We start from the raw sequence: 24,985 nt of genomic DNA on the forward strand, positions 1-24,985 counted from the left end.
TTAAGTACTTGCTGTCTAAACTAGTGGTGGGAAATAAATATCATTGCTTACATATTATACGCTCTTCTGGTACAACTTGAGTTGATTTTACATCAGATACCTGATATAAAATCAGGTATCTGATTAATATTACTCAAAATTATTACTTTGTTTTGTTTTTATTTTTAATGATAATTAGTCACTTTTATTTGTTTCAGATAACACTTTAAAGTTATTAATAATAAAAAAAAATATTGACTATGATATTATATAATAATACATTGTGTGTTACTGATTTAAAAAAAATAGTTTTGTAGTAAACATATCATCAATGATACCACCTATCAAGTCATTTTAATTTTTAATCAAATAAGTTTTAGAAAATAAAGAAAAAAATTTCAGCCAATGGATGGATGATTATAAGCTAAAATGAACAAGCTGATAAACAGTGTATGGTTATTTGAATGTTTTACGAACTTTGTTAATAATGTGATGAATGCTTGTCCAAAAGGTTAGTATTTAATTAGATTAAATTAATTAATTAATTTAGTATTTAGTTAGTGAATTTTTTAATTATTTCTATTAATGCAATAAGAATGAATTATTAATCTTTAAATTGAAAATTGTTTCAGAATTTTATGTTTATTTACTGAAAACTTAAAATTGCTTTTATTTTCGACCTGATTTCAGTTTTTATTTTAACTTCTAAGAAAATAAGGGAGTATTGCATGGATTTTGTTATTGAAATTATTATATTATTTTAGGAGGGTTAATCTATACATTCCTGTATTTTTATGAAGTGCAAAATTTTGATGATATGAGTTTAATTTTAAGCAGCAGTGTATTATTTAGGCAGAGTTCTTGGTTAAGTTTATTTAGTTTGATTTTTACTCAGTTGCCATCATTGTTTCATCATGTTGAATACTCATAAAAATGAATACATCGAAGTGGTTATTTTCATTAAATGTATATGTTAATTGGCATATCAACTTAGAACTTTGCAACACATACCGATTTTGATTATGTTTTCTAAGAAAGTCCTTAGATTAAACTATGTTACATAAACAGGGTAAAATGATAAAATTGGTATACTGAAATTTTATCTAGTTTTATCACCCTTCATAATTTTCCTCAGTAGTTATTTCTGGAGCTTGGTATTCTCAGTTAGCATCCTAAGACCACTAACTAATATCTCCTGATTTATTTTGGCAATCATTAATCAAGTTTTTAATCTGCTTAGAGCCATTCTAGTATTACGTATCTTAGGTGGAGAGAGGTTCATGCTTTGCTTACTTTTGCTGACAAGGTTCAGGGGCAGCGGTTACTCAAATTCTTATGTAGAATAAAAAAAGAAAGCAGAATCAACAAAATATTAATAATTTTTATTACATTTAGTGGAGGAAATTAAAACAGGCAAAAAATTATCAGCTTGCATTACAGCTTGCCCAAGCGTACTGCCGGGTTAATTGTCTGCAGTAACTCAATTGTATATCAATAGATTTTTATGAATAAGGTGTACTTTTGTTCAAAATAAAATTTTGTAAAAGTAAAAATTTGATCAAACAAATAATTACAAAGCTATTGAAGATTAAAGAATTAAGATGGCGGCCATTTTGAAATCTTTGAAGTTGACGTTTTCAAAATTTTTTATTTTGTAGAACAAGACACTATTCTTAGATTTGCCAAATTTAATTGAAGTAGATTTTTTGCTCATTTTGGTGCTCAGAATCACTTCCTGAAGTTTGGAAAATATGTCCCAGTACACTCCATATATAATTATATGTTGCTTATATATAAACAATCAAACAATTGAAAAGATCACATCAATGCTTAAATTATATTTTATTTTGTAGAAATAATTGGTATTGCATTATCAATTTGTATTTAAAAATACCAGTTTTGCTCCAGTCTATATTTCATTTTGTAGAAATAATTGGTATAGTCTGCTTTATCAATTTTTATTTAAAAATACCAGTTTTGCTCCAGTCTTTTGGGTAGAAATTATTTTAAGAAAAATATTGTACTTCATCATTTGATATCACCAGAGATATTCCAATAAAATATATAACTTATAACAATGATCAAAGATATTAAGATGCAATTAATAAAAGTAGTTGTTATTTAATTTATAATAATGATTCTTTGATTATATTGTTAGATAAAACATTAAATATTACAACCTAAAAATTTATGTTCCATTATATCAATTATGTTACAATATAAGTAACATAATATGAACAATAGAAAGATCAATATTTTGGGAGGACCACTTGATAAAAAAGATTTTTGTTAGGAATTAATTATAATTTTTATCTGTGCATAAGCTTTAAGGTTAATACAGATAAAATTATTTTTTTTAATCTGCTTGTTAAATATTTACTAATTCTTTTCTGTGTTAGATATGGTTTGTCATCGTAGTTAGAAACTGTAAACATTTCTGTTATCCATAGGGTTTGTGTGAAACTATTCACAATGTTAAATTAGTTAATATATATTTCCCAATTTTTATGATACCGATCTGTGCTAATCAACTGCAAAATATTTCATGAGTTACTTGATGTAAGCGTAGTGGTAATTCACAGATCTGACTTTTTATAAGTAGTTTATTTTTGAAAGTAGTTAATGCAATCTGTGAAATTGTATCAGATTTTAGTGTTAGTTTTGGTTGTAGTAAGTTGATCATTGTTAGTCTACAAAATATTTGTAAATGGTTTCTGCAAAATGTTATTTAGACTGTTGTGTTGTCTCCTATTATGTAGCCATAATTTGTAGCCTATTTTGTAGCCATAACTGAATCTCAGAGGAACAATAATGAAGTGCTAAATCTTACTAATTTAAGTTTGTTTCTCAACTACTAATTGAAAATACAACTTTTCTACTAAAATTTTTATATAATTTTCTTCTTAATAAGAGAGGCTACAAGTATATATATTTGTTCTATATGGGTGGGAAGTCCCCCACCCATACTAAGACTAATAAATACAGCTTAATTGGGCTCTCTACTGCTGCCAATTCTCAATGTTGATATTGCTCAGTGCTGCTGGAAAAGGTGGGGAGGATAAGCCATGGTGGGGGTCATCCAATGTGTTCATTCATGGTGGGATGACCTTAGTAGTAGTTGACTGTGGAATGATGGCATATAATGAGTATGTGCACTGTTGAAGAGCATTTATTAGGTTGTGTGTGGGTTCATGAACGTCCACACACTTGGAGAATATTATGAATAACTTCTTTGTGCATTTTGGGAAATCATCACCATCACAGCAAATGTTACTGACATAGGAGAAGAAGGCTTTTGCATTGGAAAGTGTTCTTGATGCACCACGTAATGGGATGTCGAGTACTTGAGCTGAGACATGTTGCTGTGGAGACATCGATTCAACAATCTCCGATGAAATCAATGCCCAGACGTTCTGGAGAATTAAGCATTACAAGATGGACAGTGCGAGACTGTATGCAGAAGGACTTAAAAGTTAAATGTTTTCATCCAGTTACAGTTAATGAATTGAGGGGCAATGGCCTTGATCAATGTGTTTATGCATGTTAGTTATTGACTGAATGCTTTCTGAGAGCAAATATTAAAAAGAACGTCATGTTCTCTGACAAGTTTGCGATTTATTGAAGCTCCCGTAACTGAAATGTTTATTCTGTGCAAAAGACAGTATTTTTATTATCATTTTATAAAAATAAACATTTTTTCATATATTTGAATTAACATGCTGAGGTGAAAAAATATTTATTATTGGATTTTTTTATTTATTTCTGTGCTTCTTAAATAAGCAAATAAAAAATTCTATTAGTTATTTAGATAAAAATGAATTATTGGCATGTTTTGAAAGATGTGATAGAACGAATGTTACTATAACGTCACTGTAATACTAGACTGAAACATCCTAGGGGAAAAGAGAACATTTTCATAAAGTGGCTCTTAAAAAAAAAAAAAAACAATATTTATGGCAACTAAACAAAGCTGTATTATTTAACCACTAGTCTTTAAATAAATTTATATTTGTAACTTTTACTTTGAATAATACAGAGTGAGCAACATAAAACTGAACCCATAACATAATCGCTGCAGAATCAGTAGGTTATGTTGGAATGAAATTTTATGATTGATACGCATAAATTAAATAAGAAAAACATAAAATATAATTTAAATGTTGCATTTATTTACCTTATTGTTACAAAAGATGTTCAAAATGACCACCCTGGACATCGATGCACTTTTGTCCTCAACTGATCATATTGAAAGTCGTCACACAAAATGTTGTCAATTGCATTGATTTCTCATTAATGTTCACCTTCAGTTCATTAATATTGTGAGGGATTAGATGCATAAACTTCCTTAGATTAGATGCAAAAATCACAAGTAGACCACTCTGGGGAACATAGAAGCTACCGTCCTCTGCTGACAGCTTGTTGTCTGTCTCCTTCAGTTGAAGCACAGTTGTAACACGATATGGTTTGAATCTTAATTCATGAAGAATATGACAAGATGTGTATTTAACACCAGGTTGTTGGGATAAATTGTGTAGAGTTTTTTTTGGCCTGGCAGTAATTCTCTTTTCAATATCAGCAATGGCCTGTGGAGTCCTAATGAAAGTTGCCCATTTCGTTTTGCATTTGAAACTGAACCTGTTGTACACCATTATTTAACTAAATCATGTATGCTATTCTTCGCTGGAATTCAGGCATTTGGAAATTTTTCTACATGTACTTGATGTGATTCTTCATACAACCCAGAACGAATGTAGGCCTCAACTGTAGCTATCCTCTCCTGGATTGAATAAGGTGTTTTACACAAACACAACTGCACTCACAATACTGCACCGCAACAAAATGTATACTACACTGACATGTAACCACCTGACAAACAGAAACAACAATTAGTAGTAACATATATGTACATCCACTAGTCATACTAGTTGTGTGAGAGTCTTTCATAAATAATGTTGGGTAGTGGTTTCACTATGCGTTCGGTTTTATGTTGCTCACTCTGTACAATTTAATATGTATATATCTTAAAAATATTATTCTTTTTTTACAGTTTATCAGCTCTATTTCAAGAAGCAGTATAACATATTTTGGACTGAATGTTGTTTATTTGATTAAACTTATTTAATGTTTTTAATGAGTAATGCACTGAAAATTAATTTTTAAATTTGATTCATATGTTGAAATTTACCATTTTAGTTTATTTTATTTTATATATAGTTTTAGAGAGAGGTTGTGAAGACTGATAGTTATATTAATTAATATAAGTTGATATCGATAGTAATATTATTAAATGTAAAGGATAGAATAACTGGATTCCTTATTCTGATTGAAGAATTGAATATTTTTCAGATCTATTACAAATTTTAATGGGTCTGTGGTAAGAAGAAAACTGCTGGTCCTTTGTTAAGAAGGTTGACTATGCTCCATATGTTTAATGTTATAATTTAAATCTTGTCAGCTACTACATCAGTCATTACATCATTACATCAGTCAAGTTATGCCTGCTTATGAGGGGGAGTACTGTAGCCATGGTTCCTTTCTAATAATTTTTATCTAGGCTTCTTATAGCAGCTGATTTTAGCACTGGATAGGCTAAATTAGAATTAAGTCTGTTAGTGTTACATAATATTAAACCTTATTTATGACAGAATCCTAATCCATTATTCAGCTACAATGCATACTAATGTTCATTGGTCAGGAGTTGGAAAAAATCAATCTGCTGTCTGTATTGCAATATCTGTTAGTGAATGAAAAAACAACAAATTTATCTATCTGTTTTATATGTAATTGTAAGTGTAATATTTCAAGGATACTTGATAATAATACAAAATTTTTATAACATGATATCATGTCAGAAATTATTTGCTATATAAGAATTATTCTTTCTTTATGGTGCTATTACTGCTTGCTTAAACCAAATGAGTACTGTCAGCTTATATGATCTATTTAGTACAAGTAATAATAGATCTCTGTTACTTTTGTTTTGTCAGTTCATTTTAATTCATTTTTCTTTGCAAGGAAATGTTTTGTGTGGATAGGAGGGATTTAAATGCTGAAATTTTTCAAAGGTTCTGCATGTAATATAGTTTTAGTGTTTTACTTTATCATAATGAATATGATTGAATAGAACATTTAAAAAATGTTTCAGTTTCGCTGGGGAACAAAAAATAATTTTTTTTTGTCTCTGGAAGAAAAATGTGTGATTTTGATATTATTCTTTCTTCTGAAATCAAATATGATATCGGTTTTTCCTCATCATGCAAGGTTTCCGAGAGCAGGTATTTATAATTTCAAACATTTTAATACTTTCTACATTCTTAACTACACAATATTCAAACATCTGACTCACTCAAAGTAAGAAGTTACGATTTTCTGCTATATTTTGCCTGTGGAGCAACCCTCTTGATAGTCCAACAATTATCGGCTAGCATATTAGGATTCCATTTGACCTGATACTTCAGGGCAAATACTTTTCCATAACTGAAATTTCCTAATGAAAGTGCTCCCCATACTAATTACTAACTGTACCAAGATTTTCCATGAAGAAATCTAGGTGCAAGTGCAGGAAGTGTACTTTTAAGGACATATTACAACCCAAATTTTTATAGATGTTATAAAATTGTTGACAATATCACGATAATTTTCCGCCTTTCAATTTCCCCAAAAACTCTGAGTAAAATTTTTGAATGCTTGCCAAGCTGGTTTCTCCAGTGGATTCAATAAATAGTTCCTCAAACTTTTCATCATGTATTAGTGATCGTATATGTGGACTCACAAATATTCCTTCTTTAATTTTTACATCACTAATTTTAGGAAACTTCTGTTTTAAGCATATGAAACCAGTAGTGTTGTCCATGGCCTTGACAAAATTCTTCATTAATCCTAATTTGATGTATAACAGAAGTAGATACACATTTTTAGGATTACACAATGGGTCATGTTTCACATTTTTCTGTTCAGCATTGAGCGATACACATTTAGACCATTCTTTTCTAATGAAATGGTTTTTTCTGTCCCTACTATCCCAATCACACAAAAAACAACAGTACTTTGTTTAACAAAGCTGCATACCAAGAATAAGTGCAATTACCTTCATATCACTACAAATATTCCATTCATACATTGCACATTGGCTTTTCCAATATAAATTAAAAGTTTTATATGTTTATTTTATACTAGCAGAGTGAGCCACAGGTACTGATAGGAATTTATTGCCATTATGCAGAAGCACAGCTTTTAAACTAACTTTCGAGGAATCAATGAACAAGTGCCATTCTGTTGGTTTATCTTCATTACAAAGTGTCTCCATAAGAGAAGAAATGTCGTTACAAAACACGAAGCCATTTTCTTCAAAAAACAGTCTTTAAATTCAAAATGATGATTACAATACATACATATCTTTGTACTCTTTTGAAGAAGATTCCATCCTTTTAGCCGGGAAGCAAGCATTTCAGACTGTTTTTTGGATAAATTTAAATCTTGTATGAGATTAAGATTTTCTTGAGTCAGTAAATGAGGCTCAGATAAACTGTCCTTTGTTCAAAAGTTGTGTTAACAGAATCTGTTTCTTTTTCTTCCTTGCTTCCATTAGACTCTGAGCTCTCTTTATTTATTGTCACACGTTCTGGAGGCAGCTCTTGGTATGGGCAGCTCTTCACAGTGTGGAACTGGTCTCATTACAGATTGCAAGTTAGGGTACACCACTGTATGTGTTAATTTTGAGTAACCTTTTTAATGTTTGTTAAGCAGAAATAACAGTCAGAAGAGTGATCTTTGGGTTCCCTCCAAATCACAGAGATAGAAAATGGTGTGTGGCGTGTGCCATTTTTCCATGCAGTGAGAAGCCTAGAACATGACAAAAAGCAGATATGTGGGGCCCAGGTCCTTGTTTGGTCCCTGACTTTACACCCAAAATAAAATTCATAACATTTTTTACTAAAGGAGTAAGGTTTCACCTTTGGGACTTGAGCATCACTTCACCACGTACATAAGAAAAATTGTTAGAATGATTTGAACAAACTCTAGGCATTTTGTAACTAAAGACTAATTAAAAGAAATAAAGTTATAAATATGCAATATACAATAATTCAGACACACAAAGCAGTTACAATGACGTGTTTACTGGTTCACTAATACCTTACAACTGGCATCGTTCTGATGAGTGTGCAACACTAGGTCACATTGTACATGTCTATACACATCTGAACCTGCACAACAGTAGCAACACTACCCTTTGCGTTAGCTCATTTGGTCCCATCATAATTACAATGCTCTAATAGCTTTTACTTTACAGTGGACAAATGGATGAAAAAACGTTTTAAAATATTTAAAAGAATTAAAATAATAAAAAAACTGTGGGTGATGGAGAAATTCTGAATACATATTTGAAAAATATAAAAAACTGCATTAAATACACCTATTGGTACTCGTGTGACACAAATCATATTGATCAGTGTTATTATTAATTAATCAACTCTCAACTCTACACTGCCAGTTAGTCAGTGGATTTCATTATAGATAGAGACTTTATTATAGCTAATTCTATTGCAAATAGATTTTGCAAAGTCTGTTGCGAGTGGTTTTTTTTATGCAGATAAGTTTTATATAGCTGAAACTTTGGTTAACAGTAATTTTATCACCATTATCTTCTCTATCCTGCAAAATTACCTCATGAACACATTTAAAATTATGAACAGAAGTAGATATTTACCCAACTTCTTAATGCTTGGGGAGCCATTACTGAATTTTTCATTAAAATCATGCTTAATTTAATTTCAATTATGCCTTCATAATTTCTTTATTTTTAAAGTATTAATATTATATGAAATGAACAGCATATGAATTTCAGCGGAACTCCTTTTGTCTATAGAAAACACTTTATGATCATGTTCCCTCAGGTCGACCATTTCTGAGATGTGTGGTTAATTGAAACCCAACCACCAACCACCGGTATCCACGATCTAGTGTTCAAGTCCGTATAAAAGTAACTGCCTTTAATAGAATTTGAATGTTAGAACTCTCGACTTCGAAATCAGCTGATTTACAAAGACGCGTTCACCACTAGTCTTTTTAACTGTGATTGTAGTAATGTTTTTCTGTAGTTTCACCTGATTTACGAAGTCAGAGTAAGTACATCGTGTATAATGTTTGTTACTTTCAACATTTAAAAACTAGCTAGGTCAGTAATTTACTAAATTTATAACAGTTATTTAGAATTCTTAGTTTATTTTTTGAATAGGCCTATAAGAAATAAAGTTGATTAATGTTTTCTTATCGTAACTGCTTTCCAGGACGCTGGTTTATAGTTCACGCTATGAAAAAAATTACTTTTGTATCTTTTGCAATCCTACAGTATAATTATCCCTACAGTAGTATTTATCAATAACTTACATGGAATAATGTAGTACCACCAAAACTAAAAAACAAGTTCATAATTAATTTAGTTCAGTAGAAAAATAAACATCAAAAATTATTATTGCAAGGATAAAAATAATAATGATTATTTTATTTAGATTAGATTATTTTATTCTAATATGCGTTCGTGTAAAATACACACATTTTAGCCTTTTCTTAATCCTTATAAGACTTTACAAGGACAATAATTAGTTTTGAAATGTGTGAATTTTGGGCTGACGAATGTTTCAGTTTCTCCTTTATTAGGAGCCCATATTGTAGAGGATTGGAGTTTTGTTTCACAATTTGGTCTTGTTAACAGCAACAGCAGAAAAGATACCTCCTGCTGCAGCAGAATAGGAATGTGGTAAGCAGATCATTGCCTTAAAAAATTTTGTAAAATTTGAGATGATGTATCACCAACAGTATTTTTCATTTCAAAAGTAGTGTTCCAAAATTTCATAAATTCTTGATTCCTTTTCAATAACTCTGTGGACTTGGCTAACTCTCATTCCCCGCCTACATCAAAACACTTTTTGCAATTACATTAGGGAAATGTACAGTTAATAGCATGATACTAACACTTCTTTTGCAATTTTCTGGAATCAGCACAGACATATTTCTTAAAAGGGGATTGAAAAAATCCACCCTGTTCAAAACTTGTTTGCAGAATCCAAAATAAAAGGATAGACACTTGACTTAAAATTCCTTATGGTTTTTTCAATTTATTCCATGTTCTTCAGCTGCTGTATAAGAGCCTCTATAGGCAGTATAAGAATCTCTATTGTCTGCAAGATTTAAGAGCAACTGATGAAACCTATATGAAGTCTCCTGATACACTTTAAGTTTAGGTGTGTTACAAGTGGTAGGAAAATGGCCACAAATAAAAAAATACACCTTTATGACAGGGTCTTGAAGAGAATTTAAAATTGACTGGGCTTGCTCTATTCCATCTTCAACACAAAAATTAAAATAAGACAGTAAAACATTCCACTGTTCTACAATCCTTTGAACTACATAATTTATAAACAACCATCATATTTCACCTAATTTAAGTTATGAGCTTTAATGTTGAATCACCTTAAATTCTTCTAATCTTTCTGGTTTCTTTAGAATAAAATTGGATATGTCACTATAGAGCTCTTCAACAGCATGTGGAAGGTATTTGCAGTACAAGCTTGTGAAGTCTACACACTAACGCTGTGCCAAATGCATCTAGATATATATATAAATGTTCATTCAACTCTTTAAGCTTATTCCTGTTTGCTGCCCCATCATTATAGAGGCATTATTCTCTGTGGAGTGGTAAATCCTAACAAGTTTGTAAGTGGTACTTCTAATTCTTCAATCTTTTGAACAAAGATGAACTACTGACTTGTCAGTGATGCTTAAGAATGAGTCTTCATTTTTGACTCATAGCAACAGCTAATGATTTTGTAAAAGAAATGTTTACTGATTTATCAGCAATCAAAGAGAAAGAGTTTTCTGATAAGATATCTCTAGCATCAACCGCTAAAGCATTATTTATTAAATATAAAGTATCAGTGCAACCACATTTAATATTTTAATTATTGCACTATCAGGAGCGATTGCTTTTATTATATTAATGATGGTAATGTACCCATTAATTCTAAAGGAAGATTATTCTCTGCAATTTTGCTTCAGTAACTTTATTATGTAATGAGGAAAAGATGCTGTTAATAGACTGGTGGCTACACTAAAGATGGTGATTTGTATATTCTACATTTGCTTTATACTAAGGGGTATTTGCAAGTATATGCATAAGGCTCTTGCTACTGTTAATTTCAATATTACAGTATTTATAGTACGGCATTTGTTTTTTATCATCACTAACTGTATAGTTTTTTCTGTGTTTTTTCATCCTGATAATTATACTGTATATGAATTTTTTAGACTTACACAATACAACACTTACCACTAAAAATAATTATTAATACTATAGAAGTATAGTAGTAGTCCATCACACTACATATGCAACCCAAACACAGAACAAAATGAACTGAGTTTGTGATCGTGATCATGAAACATTTTAAGTACACTGATTTCTCTGGCAGGGCATTCACACAATGATGATTAAAATTTACATGTTAGTCAAGTTGAAAGGTAATACATTTGCTAATTAAAGGTCTTTGCACTGGCTGTCAAGGTCTCAGTGACCACAGGTAGAGGTAGAGCATCTGACTGGCATTCACATAACTCATCATCAAGTGAATGGGAAAAGAGATAAATAGTAAGTATGGGCAATCTACCAATAAAGAAAGTGGTAAGAGGGGCAGTAAAAGTTACTTCCAGGCAGCACGTGCTCATTCCACCCACAACTCATTGGTTTATAGTAATTTTGCCCAGGATGGAAACAGCAAAAGCATTTTTTGTTTTTTGTCATATTTAACTAAATTACTTCATAAAGTTAGAGGCCAAGAGGTCAAATAACTATATTTTTATCACTTTCCTTCTGCTTTGAAAGTTACTTAAGTAAAAGAGAGGGAGAAGTGATCTTTTTGTTCCAGCAAACACATATGCATACCAAAACTATTTTATCTGTGAAGACCTCTAGATGTAATAAATTATGTAATATTTACATTTCTATCAATAATGATTTTCTAACTTTAATCAGAATTCAAATAGATGTGATATCTTGATTACATGGTAGCTGAAGTGGAGGTTAGTTTGTACTTCTAAAATTCATTTTAACGAGATAATTTCTGCATATACTTTCTAAATATAATAATATTATAACAAATATTGTTATAACAATATTAAATTTCACACATAGCTTTTACTTTTTAAATAAGATTTTAATAAAATCAATGAGAAAGAAAAATAATAATATTGAAAAATATAGTACTATACAAAACTTTTTTATATTTGTAAAGTGTACATTGCAATATGTTCAACTTGTGAACAATAAGCAACCCCTATGGCCCAATTATATGAGGATGATATAAGTGACAAGCAAATGAAATGTAGTCTCGTACCAGACCCAGACCTACCAATCCTGAAATGTGTAGTTAATTGAACCCCAACCACCAAAGTACATCGGTTTTACTAAGATTAAATAGCTTTTACTAAGATTCTAATCGCAGAACCCTCAACTTCAAAAATCAGCTGTTGCAACAACTTAACCACAAGACCAGTCAGGTGTAATACAAAAATATAATGATAAAATTAAATCTAAGTAATTTTAAATTATTATATTACAGTACGCATCTAAGCTAATTTCTGGCTTATTATGCAACTACTAGTAAGGAAACAATGTTTCCATATACTACCGCAGGTAGAGGTTACGTCCCACTTAGTACCAATAAAGAAGCAGCTGGCTATTTAAGGATACTACCACCGTGGCACAATAAATGGGGATCTTGTTGGAAATTATATTGCCCACATAACTGTTTGTGAGTGATACAATTTTCATGGTTCCTATCTCTTCAAGGAAGTAGGCAGTGCAAGAGAAGAAGCAGATTGAAGTAGTTAAAAGTCTTACCCAAGACCAATTAATTAGATCAATGTCAAATATAATTTGCAAATAACAAAACATAATATACTTATAAAATTAAAACCTATAGTATTATATAATATGATTCATAACCCTTTTCACTACCCAATTTCACCCTTGGTATCCCTTCATTCTAATATCATTCATTACTAACTCGTAAGTACAAAAAAAAACCTGACTGTAAGAAAATATACCATTAAATTGGATATTTGATTCTATGAGATCAACCCATCACTAGAATTGAAAACTTTTTTAATTTTTTTAAGAGGAGGTAATATAGGCTATATCATTAATGTAAATTTTACATTTTTAGAAGTATTTACGATACCTTTTTGATTCAAAAACAAAGTTATTTAACTCATAATTTTCACTTTTTACTGACTTTTGTATAGTTAAATAACTTTAAACAAAACTTTTTTAATTTACCCAATTTTTCTGTTTTTGCTATAAAAAAATAATGAACAAATTTTTCTGTTGTGTAATTAATAGCTACAAAGAGCACATTTAAAACATTCTAATAAGGTTCTAGCATAAATTTCATCATCCTAGCTCAACAAGTTTTTGAGAAAATTATACTTAAGAATTAAAGAATAAGAATTTTCAGAAATAGAACTGCATGAAGTAGTCCCTTACTAATTCTTGCTCTGTCAGTTTCTTCGAAGATATTTAGTGCACTATGACCAGGTTAAAATACTAAGTGTTTATTTAAACATAATTTCCTAAGCAACTTCATTGAAAGACAAGACAGCACCATATACTTCAACTTTGAATGCATAAAATCCAATGAAAACATTTTGGGAAGTCTGTTTCAGATGACTATAAAAAGATTCCATGGGATTTTGGGTAATTACATGTAAATATTTCCATAACAGGTTTCTATCTGATAGGCTTTCAAAGATTGATTTGATAACTTGAGCTACATCTGGTGGTAAAGAATGTTTATGAGTACACTGCTCACCTGTGATTTTGCATCTATTGAATTTGCACCAGAAATTTTTCCCCAACAGGAATTTTTGGGCGGTCTTTGATAAATGTATATTTTATGAAAAACATTTCTTCTCATTTTCTAAACTGTTTAGGTTTCATCAAATAGCAAGACAAGACCAAAATAATTCTGCAAGCTGTTTATTTCCCTATCAGTCAATCTTCCAGTACCAAATAGGAATTTACATCAAGTTTTTTCCTTTGTAATCTTCAAGTACCTAAACGAAGGCTTTGCAATCACTATCACCCAGGTACTTTGAATTATTATTACTATTACTCGCAGATCATCAAATATGAAGTTGCTACACCTGCAACTTCCTCCAGAATAGTTCATCCTAAAGCAGTACTTTCCACTTTTTCTTGAGCATTTTTTAAATTTTCAATCATATGGCAGTATTTTCTAAGTATTTCAACATCTATAACCTTATCTGTGTCAACACTGGTAGTATTTATTGAAAATTAACTTTTTATTAAGTAAAATTTTTAACAGAATTAATAATTCATAAATTTCAAATGACATCAAGAACAAGTTCTGGTACAAAAGAGAAAAAGGTAAGGGGAAAGACAAATTAAAGAGAGTTTATCAGTTGAAGATAAATTGGATTTGATTTTAAGCAAATCTGATAACATTGAAAATGAAATTTTAACTGAAACACGAAAAAAAGATTACCAATTGATAATATTGAAATGATACTTCCATAAATTCAAAAATGGAATAACATGATTATAATATATTTCTCTAATAAACTGTTGAAAATAAATGATGAAAATTTGAAGTTAAATAAAATTTGTCAAAAATTTAAAATACTAAAAATAATAATATAAACCAGTACTTGAGAAAATATAATTGGGATCCCTTTGAGGAAACCTGAGCATATTTTTGATATTTTGAATAGAATATCACCTGTAATTGGGTTTCAGTTAAATGAAGTAATGATTGACAATTATCACACAATTTTTTAAAGAAATTCTGAAACTTGCAGACTACCTCTATTGAATTGTCAAATTTAATTGCTTTTGAACTAAAGTTGAGATCCTAAAGTAAAATTGTTAAACTTTCAATATTAGTTGGGAGAATTAATATGATATAACTTTGTTTACATGAATGAATCTATGTCTACTGAAAATTGGAGGCTTCAAGGTGGCCAGCTAAATCTATAGAGAAAAGTTTTGCTCCACAATGGGAAAATTTATGGTACTGTTAAATAAATAATATGTCTGCAGTTAAAGTTATAATCATCCTTATAATCATCTTCAGACTTAAATCCTTAAAGCCATGTACTGAAATACATATGTAATAATTAAATACATATTGTTAATGATAATTGGAATACAAGTTAAATCATAAATGTAGTGAAATAAGACTCTTAAAGGGGACTGCTGAGTTACTAAAATTACTTGTTTTTCAATTCCATTTCTGCTTGTGTATTATATAGAAACAGTCAATTACTTAATTATATAAATTAAATTACAGTACTTACTCAATTTTTTTTACTATATTTTAAGTTAAGCATTTTCACTTTGTATTCTATTGTATACCACCAGTAATTAATGAAGAGTTAACCTACGATTTGTTTAGGAGCTTCATACGAGTAGTGTCTCTCTGGATAGATAGATTGATGATTTTTTTCTTTTTAGTTATGGGAATGTGTGTGTGATAAGAGTGTATGAATGCGTGCGTGAGAGAGTTGTTTTGTCTGTACTTAATTGACAAGGAGATATTAGTGATATCTATGGGTGTGTGTGAAAAAATATGTTTGTTGTACATGTTATGCAAATTCATTTTTACTGGTTACTGGTTAGATGTGCATTTTTGAAGAATTTTGATACTTTTTTGTGTTTGGTAAGCAGCTGGAAGATTAAACAAGATATTGTCTTTCTATCTGAAACATGCATGAAATCAGTTGATGAGATGAGGCTTCTTTATATAGAATAATGGATTACATAATTTTTTGTGTGTAGTAATTTTTCTAAAGCTACTGGGCTTATTGTGTTTGCATCTGTTATGGAGGGTTTTATTTGTATGACAATAGATTGTATACTGGATACAGATGTTATTCTTTAGGAATATATTTAGTTTAGTTTTTACACTCTTAGTGTTTATGGCTGGAATAAGCAAAATTAGACTTGAAATTTGACCTTCACCTTCTTCTTCCTACAATTCCAACACGCGATACCTTATTAATGGTTAATATTAACATAAATATTAATGAAAGAATGGATAATAATGATTAACAATATCTACAAATACTCACTATGAATGAGTACAGCTCCTTAATTTTTATACTAGTTTTTTTTCTGGCGAAAAATGTTTTACCATTATCATCGCTCGGATACTAGAGTTACTGATAATAAGCTAACCTGTATTTATCACATTTTTTATAAATCAAGTTTATATAAACAAAATATTTATAATGTTGTTATTCTGACATTTTAATGGTCATAGGGCTGTTGCCATGCTATTTCTAAGGACAGAACTCAAAATAATTTTGTTAAGGATTTTAAAGAGGTTCTGGATTATGATAAATTAAGGTCATATTTATATGAACATGATTGCAGTAAAATTCTTGATAATGATGTTGATTTTCAGTTTTAATAACTTTTTTATATTTTATTACAGTATATTAATTAATCAAAATCTGTTATTTTAATTTATGCCATGGACAACAGTTGGGCTGTTGTCCATGGCATACAATTTCTCAGATGGACTGTATAAGAAAGGGTGTAAAAATCCTCACAGCCACAAAATTATACTGAACACATTAAATTAAAAAAAAGATAGATGTGTGGATTATGGCAGCTAAAATTTAATATTTTAAAAATATTTATTACCTACTAAGAATCAGTGAAAAATTATAAACCCCTATACTGGTATGCCTACTATTAAAAATAAAATTTGTAAATGGTAATGTTGATTCTGATGAGAATGAAATTGTGAATATTTTTAATGGATATGGTTCTTGGAGCTATTCTATTTATAATATTTATTAATGACCTATTTTTACATAAATGTTATGGTAAAGCTATATGTTTTGCAGATGATACTGCTCTAGTATATTCATCTAAAAAACTTTTTAGATTTCTGACTTATCTGGAAAATTCAGGCTTATGGTTTTATGTCAATATATTAGCTCTTAATGCTTTAAAATCCCAATATCTAATTTTTATGTTTGCTTCCAGCTTATTAGCTCCATTAATATACGGTAATGGTAATTGTGCTCATACTCAATTACAATGCAACTGAGTCATCTCAGGTGAATTTTATTAAATACTTAAGGTTGATGGTAGATGACAAATTTTCATGGAATTTGCATATACAAAGTGAAAAGATATTAGTTTATATGCATTAAAAAATTTTATCATATAAAAAATATTTTTCCAATAGTGTCCTTCAACAAATCTACTTTTACTACTTTATTCAAAATTAAATTATGGATAGCACTGCTGGGTATCAACTGAAGAAAAAGAGAGATGAGATTACGACAGCTAAAAAACAATATTTTAAAAATATGAAGGAATTACCTGCCAAGAATCTGTGGAGAATTATAAATCAGTGAACTGGTATGTCTGCTATCAAAAATAAACTATCTGTAATATGTGTATATGGTAAAGTTGTTTCTGATGAAAGTGAAATTGCTAATAATTTTATGGTTTCTGACTTTTATGGTTAAAAGATTTCTGGCTTATTTCTTGATATTCATAAATCAACAGATACAGTTAAACATTTGCTTGTATTAGATAAAATGTATAGTGCAGACATTAAAGGTTTAGCTTTAAAATGTTTTGCATATTATCTGGAGGGCCGAAGTAACTGCATATTTGTGCGCGATTGTTAGCAATATCCTGTAGGTGAACTGTGGAGTCTCCTCAGGAATCAGTTCTTAAGCATATTCTATTCATAATGTTTATTAATGATTTGTTTTCGCATATATTTTATGGTAAAGCTTAATAGATTCATTAATAACCAAAATGTTGATTGCAATCATATTAAATTTTAATTGTATTAAATGGTATCTTTATTGACACCAACCTGATACAAATGTAAAGATAGACTGAAGAAAATAGTGCATATGTGTTGTTAAGTGTATTAAGGGTTTTTTATTTTAATTTTTTATTTATTAAATTGTTGATCTGATACTCTTACCTATATGGTCAAGCTTTAGCTTTGTGGGTAGTAAACTACTAGACCTACTCACTGGGTTATACTTCATGGGTTTCTTGTGTTTTTCATGTATGTATTATGAATTGATGCAGTTGAAAATAAATAAATTTATTGTTATTACTATTGTCTATTTTATTCGCGAGGAACTAATGAAATCAGTTATGAAACTGTACTTACATTCTTTAAGTTTGACATAACCTACAAATATCACCTCAACTTATATTTAAACAAGCACAGTGTCATATAACACTTCACATACTAACTTTCTCTTTTTCATTTATTCCTCGATCACCTGCAGGTTTTTTAAATATATAATTGGATTTTCGGTGTCTTTTTTTGTAGTTAGCCATAAAAACAAAATAAACAAATAACTCATAATTTATAGACAACCACAGCCAGTGTTTACTGGATATTGCCGTAATAATTCTAGCAAGAGTATGAAATACTATTTTAGTATAGTTTATTATTCAAAAAGAATTTTTACTAAAATACTAGGCAAGTAAATGCTCGCGCAAGGTAATATTTCGGGAACAAAGATTCAGAAAATTTAGTGTCTAAGTTATTACATCTATTTTATGTGGTACCTGAATATTTATAATTGAATTAGGAAAAAATGAAAATCAAAACAAATTACCAAACTTTGACTACGACTTCCTCTTTGAAGTAAAAGATAAATTTGAACCGATAGATATTGGTAATCGAAGCTGCAAAAGACTTAAAAATTTTATCGTATAAAAACTATTTTTCCAATAGTGTCCTTCAACAAACTACTTTCTTCAAAATTAAATTATGGGTAGGAATGCTATCCATAATCTTAAGTCTGTTTTAAGCTGCTAAAGCTGTAGACTTCTTACTGAGCAGTATTTTTTGTTTTTAATGTAAACCTCTATTCACAGGATAAACTTACTCTCGTTTTTTTGAGATGCGTTTTACTCTCAGAAAAATAAAAGTACCACATCGACGAGGGAGATTCAGAGCCGTCTTGCCCCAACAAGTCTCTCCCTCCTGCTTCCTTAATTTGCAAAAATCAGATTGCATTAATAAAACTTTTTTTTCCAAAATATTATCTGCCTTAAAATAACTAAAAATTATGTAGTGGGAAGTTCATATGTTAATCTTAGTGGATATTATCCTCTAAAGAGAATCAACTTCATTTAAAGAAGGCAAAGTCCTGTAAGGACATCAGACAGGATTTCTGAGATCTGTAGCAAAAGAAACAAACCTGAAAATCTCTTCTAATTAATATTTTACATCCAGTGATCATTTCTAATTTGATACTTACCGCTTAACACCATAAACCTGAAGAATACACGTGCACTAGCTGCTTTAAGAAAACTTTAATTACAGTCAAATTTGTTTATTAAATAGATATAAAATGTATATGTCATTTCTTAAACAAAATTGGACCGTGTGGTCACTGATCTCTATATAACTGGATAGGGGATCCTTATGGCGTAAAATACAATAAAATGTTCAATATTGACCCCACAAGTTTAGTTGGTCTATGATGAACGCTTCTTCGAAAATCAGCAGATTTCGAAGTCGAGAGTTCCAACGTTCTAGTAAAGGTAGTAGTTACTTTTATACGGAGTTGAATACTAGATCGTGGGTACCAGTGTGCTTTGGTGGTTTTTATTCCCCAAGACCACCGATGATGGTTCACCAGTTACGCATTGCGATTCTCAATGGTTGCATGGCCTCTAACCTCCCGGGACCCCACAGGATCCGGTGAATCCGTGCCCTATGGGGGTCGCTCACCCAGTAGGCCGGGACTCGATCTTTCCTTTGCGCCATATCTCAAACCAGATCCCCTCCAAGAAGCAAGGAGGGAATCTGGCCGGGTCTCCGGTCTTTTCAATTTTCCCCTAACTCAACGGTCAATCATCGAGAGCGGCCCACCTCAGCGAACCGCCCTCTCATAAGCAGGGCTGCCTTGTATTTCCCTACCTCCAGTAACTGTCCCCATACCACTCCCTAGCGTCACTCCCCTTGACTTGTATTATTCTGGTTACCATACAGGCTACGTTATCCCATTCATGTTTTCCTTTTAGCATGTACTGCAGCGTGTTTTCCGGATGCAATTGACTTATTCCAAATCAGTGTCTAATCTCGTCCCATCTATTACATCAGTATATCGATATAGTCACATATGCGGACACAATTCATATTGCAGCTCTCCTCTGCAGAGCAGATATCTTATTTAAGTTCTTCTTATCAAAGGCCTCGCCCCACGTATAAAATAACTGTCATTGCAATTGACAAAATCAGTCTCCTTTTCGATGAACATGGACCTGCTTAGTATGTGGTAATGAGCCTGCTTAGCTTACCAATCACAGCCTCGGGACGCTGCGTTACCTTGCTCAAGTGCTCCGTATGTAGCCTACGATCTGCAACGATACGCATAGATATTTAATACATCTAGATATGAGGATTATCATGCCACCTACTCTGACTCCTATTTCTCCGATTCTTCTCCTGCCTGTTAAGGCGACTGCCGGTGACTTATTAGGCGCTAATGTCAGTCCTTTTTCTTCAAGCCACATTTTTATACTATCGACCGCGACTGCTGCACAATCCTCCACTTCTTGTTCGTCGGCATAAGCTATCTGTTCGGCGTCCCCTTCAAACTCCAGTCTCAATACTCCGTCAAAGGTCCAAGAATAGACCCTTGTGGAACCCCCCGAATATCTCTACCGGAATTTCGCCCTCCTCGGTAAATACATGTATTTTACTCTGGAGTAGATAAGAGTAAAATAATTCTTATGCCCCTCAAATAATTACTAATATTCCTTTCTCGTAATTCTTCATTGATTACAGAGAGAGCCGAAAGCTTTCCTGACGTCTAGCAGGACCACTAAGGAATCCTCCTTTGACGCCAGGTGCTCAGTATGCAGACCAGTTAGAATTAAAACGCATCAAACGTGGACCTCCCCTTCACAAAACCGTATTGTCTAGGGAACAATCCCCCGTCATTTCTAACTCCGCCAATTCACGATCAACAATGTCTTTTAAATAGTTTACTGATCGTGTTTAATAGACAGATAGGTCGATACGTGACTCCTTCCATCTCTGTATCCCTCTTCTTCAGTACCAGAAACAGTCGTGCCAATTCTCAACACACCGGAAACGAGAGCCCTCTAGGGCCTGATTAAAGGCGTCTAACACAATCCAGGGGTATCTGGCCACCATTTCCTTGACTAATTTACCTGGAACCAAATCTGGTCCTGGACTCTTGTTGGGGTGTAATGTCACCGCAGCATTCTTGAGCTCCCCGATCGTGAACCTCGCGTTGTATTAAATTGTCATCTCTCTCCATTCTGACTCAACTACTGGGAAGAGTTCCTCTACAACTCGCAACGCTACCTCACTAGAAAGAGGGAGGCTGATCTTCCAAATCGGTCCATGACCAGTTTGTAAGCATCCCCCAGGGGTTTACTTCAAGGTCTTCCAGCAGTTCATGCCATGCTCTGACCTTGGCGTCCTTTATTGCCTTTGTTAATGCCTTCCTGACACGGCAGTAATCTTCTCTTAGCCCCTCGTCAACCCTACCGTTCCTTTTAGTATCTTGCTGCAGCCTCCTCCTCGAGGCAAGAATTGCAGCTCTCCTTTCGGCTATGACAGAGGACCACCAATAGACTCTACGCTTACTCGGACCTTCCCTTAGCCTAACATGTCTGCATACATTTTCTACGTATTCAGACAATCTTTCTGGCGTGATCAGAACATACTCGATACCTCGTCTACGACATCTGTTGTCACTGTCTGTAGGTTTCTAAAGTGAAACTAACTAGTCCAGGCCGGACGTGCCCAACGGTAAAGATGATGCGTGGTGGTCCGTGACAAATTCTTCTTGTCACACTAGTCAACCACACATCTCAGAAATGGTCGACCTGAGACTGTACTTCACTTAAAACTCGTATATATCATCCTCTGAAGTAATACCTGACGGTAATTCCCCGATGATAAACAGGAAAAAAGTGTTCAATATTGAAGCATACTCTAGCGCCGCGGAATGAGCTGCTGGGAAATAAATAAAACCATTGTAGGCATACGCGACTATAATAATGATGGTAGGATGCGTACTTTACTTAAGTCAGATAACCAAAAGAACGGTCATTTTTGCAACACAAGCAGAAATTTACGGACAGTTATAGAAAATTTATATAGAGATCAGTGTTCAAAATACAAAATCAGAACACTTCTACTGCATCGGTTGAAAACGTGGTTTTATACCTATATTACATCTGCGCAAGCAACAATTCATTTTAGTTAGTTCTACCACTCATTTAGTGTTCAAATTTTACCAATTCCAATACACGAGATCCCCTATCCAATTTTATAGAGATCAGTGCGAGTGGTTTACAGTAGTGATCATATACGGGGGTTTGGCTGGGGAAGAATATCACCGGACCAAGAGAAGACTCAGGGAGGAAATCCGGAAGGCCTGGGATCGCTTGATATAGGATCTGATTAACAAACCGTGGGGGAGGGCTTATCAAATCGTCATGAAAAGGTTTGGTAAGCGACTCCCTCTCCTTTCCAAGGATCAAACGACGAGAGCGGTATCAACCCTCTTCCCAGTCATGGATCTGGATTGGGTGAAGCGCGATTCTCAGACCTTCGGAAGAGGATCTGTGGACTGCGGCCCTGGTAATTACAGGACAGAAGAGCCCCGGGACCGGACGAAGTTCCTGGCATTACCGTTAACAACCTGGTGAGTCACCACGCCTGGGTAGTATTAGAGCTCATGAACAAGGTGTTGACGAATCGGACTTTCCCTCAAAATTAGAAGGAGGCTAGACTGGTTCTGCTCCCGAAACCGGTTACTGAACATCAGTAAGAAAGGTACAGACCAGTCTGTCTTCTAAACGAGCTGGCGAAGCTTTACGAGAGGCTGACTGTGAACCGAATATGGGAAGAAATTGGCTAGAGGAGGACTCTCAAAGGAAAGCGACCGTTGACTCTATTCGTTACGTTGTGGACTGGATCAAGACTTTGGGGCAGGCACCTGGCGAAACGCATTTTATAGTGTTCCCTGGAAGGGATCAGGAGCAGGGGCCTGAGTGAATGCAGGAGTGAATGCCTGACTGATGGCAGTGCGGGCAGGCTCTTAGCCCAGCAAAACAAGACTGATTACGACAGCTGCGCGGTCAACACTTACGTATGCAGTTCCGGTCTGGGTGGACGCACAAGATTTTAAATGAAATGTGGACTGGGCAGCGATTAAGGTGACTGCTGCATATCGGGGGATGCGGTGCAAGTGATTGCGGGCATCCCTCCGATCTCGAGGTGCAAGACAGCGGCACGAATCGCAGGGTCTTTGGGATGCCTCGCGAAAAGGTGCTTGGACTCAACGGTTGATCCCCCTGGATTCAGAGGAAGCATGGAGAGGTTTCCCACTTACTCAGTTTCTTTCGTGGCACGGGAAGTATGGGACCTATCTTTTCAAGTTCAAGCGGCGAACTCTTCATATTGTGTTAACTTTGGATAGCTGGACACCCCAGAGCACAAGATTTACCGTTTTGATAAGTGGGCGAGTAGCCGACTACAAGGACTGGATTGGCTGATGCCAGAGAACACGGTCGGCCATATGCTTTAGGAACAACACCATGGGAGGAAGAGGTGTCCAGACTGGTCACGTGCATCCTAAAGACCAAGCTGGAATGGGGCCGACTGAAAGAACAAGCGGACAATATTGGCGGTGAGGCTCCGGTGACGCAATCATTGTTACAGTTACTACCATTTCGTGTTTAATGTTTATTTTATGTTAGTTTAAGATATAATTGTGTGTTTTCAAGATATGTCAAGTGGCCGTTGTGGTTATGACTGTTGTTTTGTACAGTTAATTAAACCCATCGTGGTAACTTCGTGCTGGGCCAAACCACGGATATTTTTGTTCTTTTCTTTTTAAACGTACTACATTGCTGTAATTGTGTATTTTTTCATATGCGTTTCCTTATCAACCAATTTTTTTTTGTATCTATGTATCTCACCTTACCGTAGTTACCTTACCTTAGTTTTCATACACGGTTCTCCTTTTTTCTGCCTGGATCTAATGGATAGAAAGGCTGTTAGTGTTCTCCTTGTATATATTTTTCGTTGTCGTGTCCTCCACTCGAGATCGGTCTTTCTATGAACAATAGATTACCCAAGCAAGAGTCCTTTTGGGGTTCGCAATTAAGTAGTGATAGATTTTTGATTTTTTTGTACATGATGATTTTTGTATATGTGTGTTTTATTTTGTTCTATATGTCAGGTTAGATATGTATATAGAGGTGTTGAACACGGGCCGTGTTTTATTTACCTCCAAATTAATTAACGTTTTAGTATATAAACTGTTTATAAGGGACTTGTTGGCCTTTCTGTCTGTTTTTCATTTAGTATATCAATGACGCAAGTCGTTCTGATTCTTTGATATGTGAGCATTTGTTGCTCAGGGATCTTTCTTTATTAAAAAATATATCTAGTCGTAGGTGCTGTTACTTTTTTGTTCAATTTTTATATGTCTGTTCTTACCTTTTAGGATGTAAGGTCCATAATGACGAGTTAGCATTCCAGTAAGGTGACACCTAACAATACTGGGAGTACGTCACGGGGTTATTGCATAGAAAATAAGTATATTTAAAAAAAAAGACTGGCGAAAAAAACGAGATCGCCAGGCATCGAATCGTGGACTAGAGAGGTAGCCTCAATGCTGAGGCCGTTTTAGTCACCCACACGCAAGAGTGGTTGGATTGGGGCTCCGATGAAGCATTGAGGACCCTCAAGGTATGCGAGGTGGGCGCGTGATTCAGAGGGGGTATGCGTGGGGTGCATACCCGGACCCTGATTAGGATATAAGGACGGGAAAAGTAGCGTTCCTGGGGAGAGGTGTCGTGGCGACCAGACGTGGTGGTCATGATGTCTCAATGAACCAGGAGGGACCCCCACCTACAGTACAGCGTTTTAAGCTGCAA

The 24,985-nt window shown here is 33.2% G+C and overlaps 1 long non-coding RNA gene across 1 annotated transcript; it reads right to left on the bottom strand.

Annotated features, from left to right (window-relative positions):
• Window positions 1-4,126: 4,126 nt before the first annotated feature.
• Window positions 4,127-18,443, bottom strand: LOC142324818 (uncharacterized). The gene is made up of 2 exons (XR_012756398.1): window positions 18,207-18,443; window positions 4,127-4,845 (listed from the first exon to the last, which is right to left on the bottom strand). It is a non-coding gene; the product is annotated as an uncharacterized LOC142324818 (long non-coding RNA).
• Window positions 18,444-24,985: the final 6,542 nt, after the last annotated feature.

This window comes from Lycorma delicatula, chromosome 5 (assembly GCF_047948215.1).
Source record: "Lycorma delicatula isolate Av1 chromosome 5, ASM4794821v1, whole genome shotgun sequence".
Lineage (NCBI taxonomy): Eukaryota > Metazoa > Arthropoda > Insecta > Hemiptera > Fulgoridae > Lycorma > Lycorma delicatula.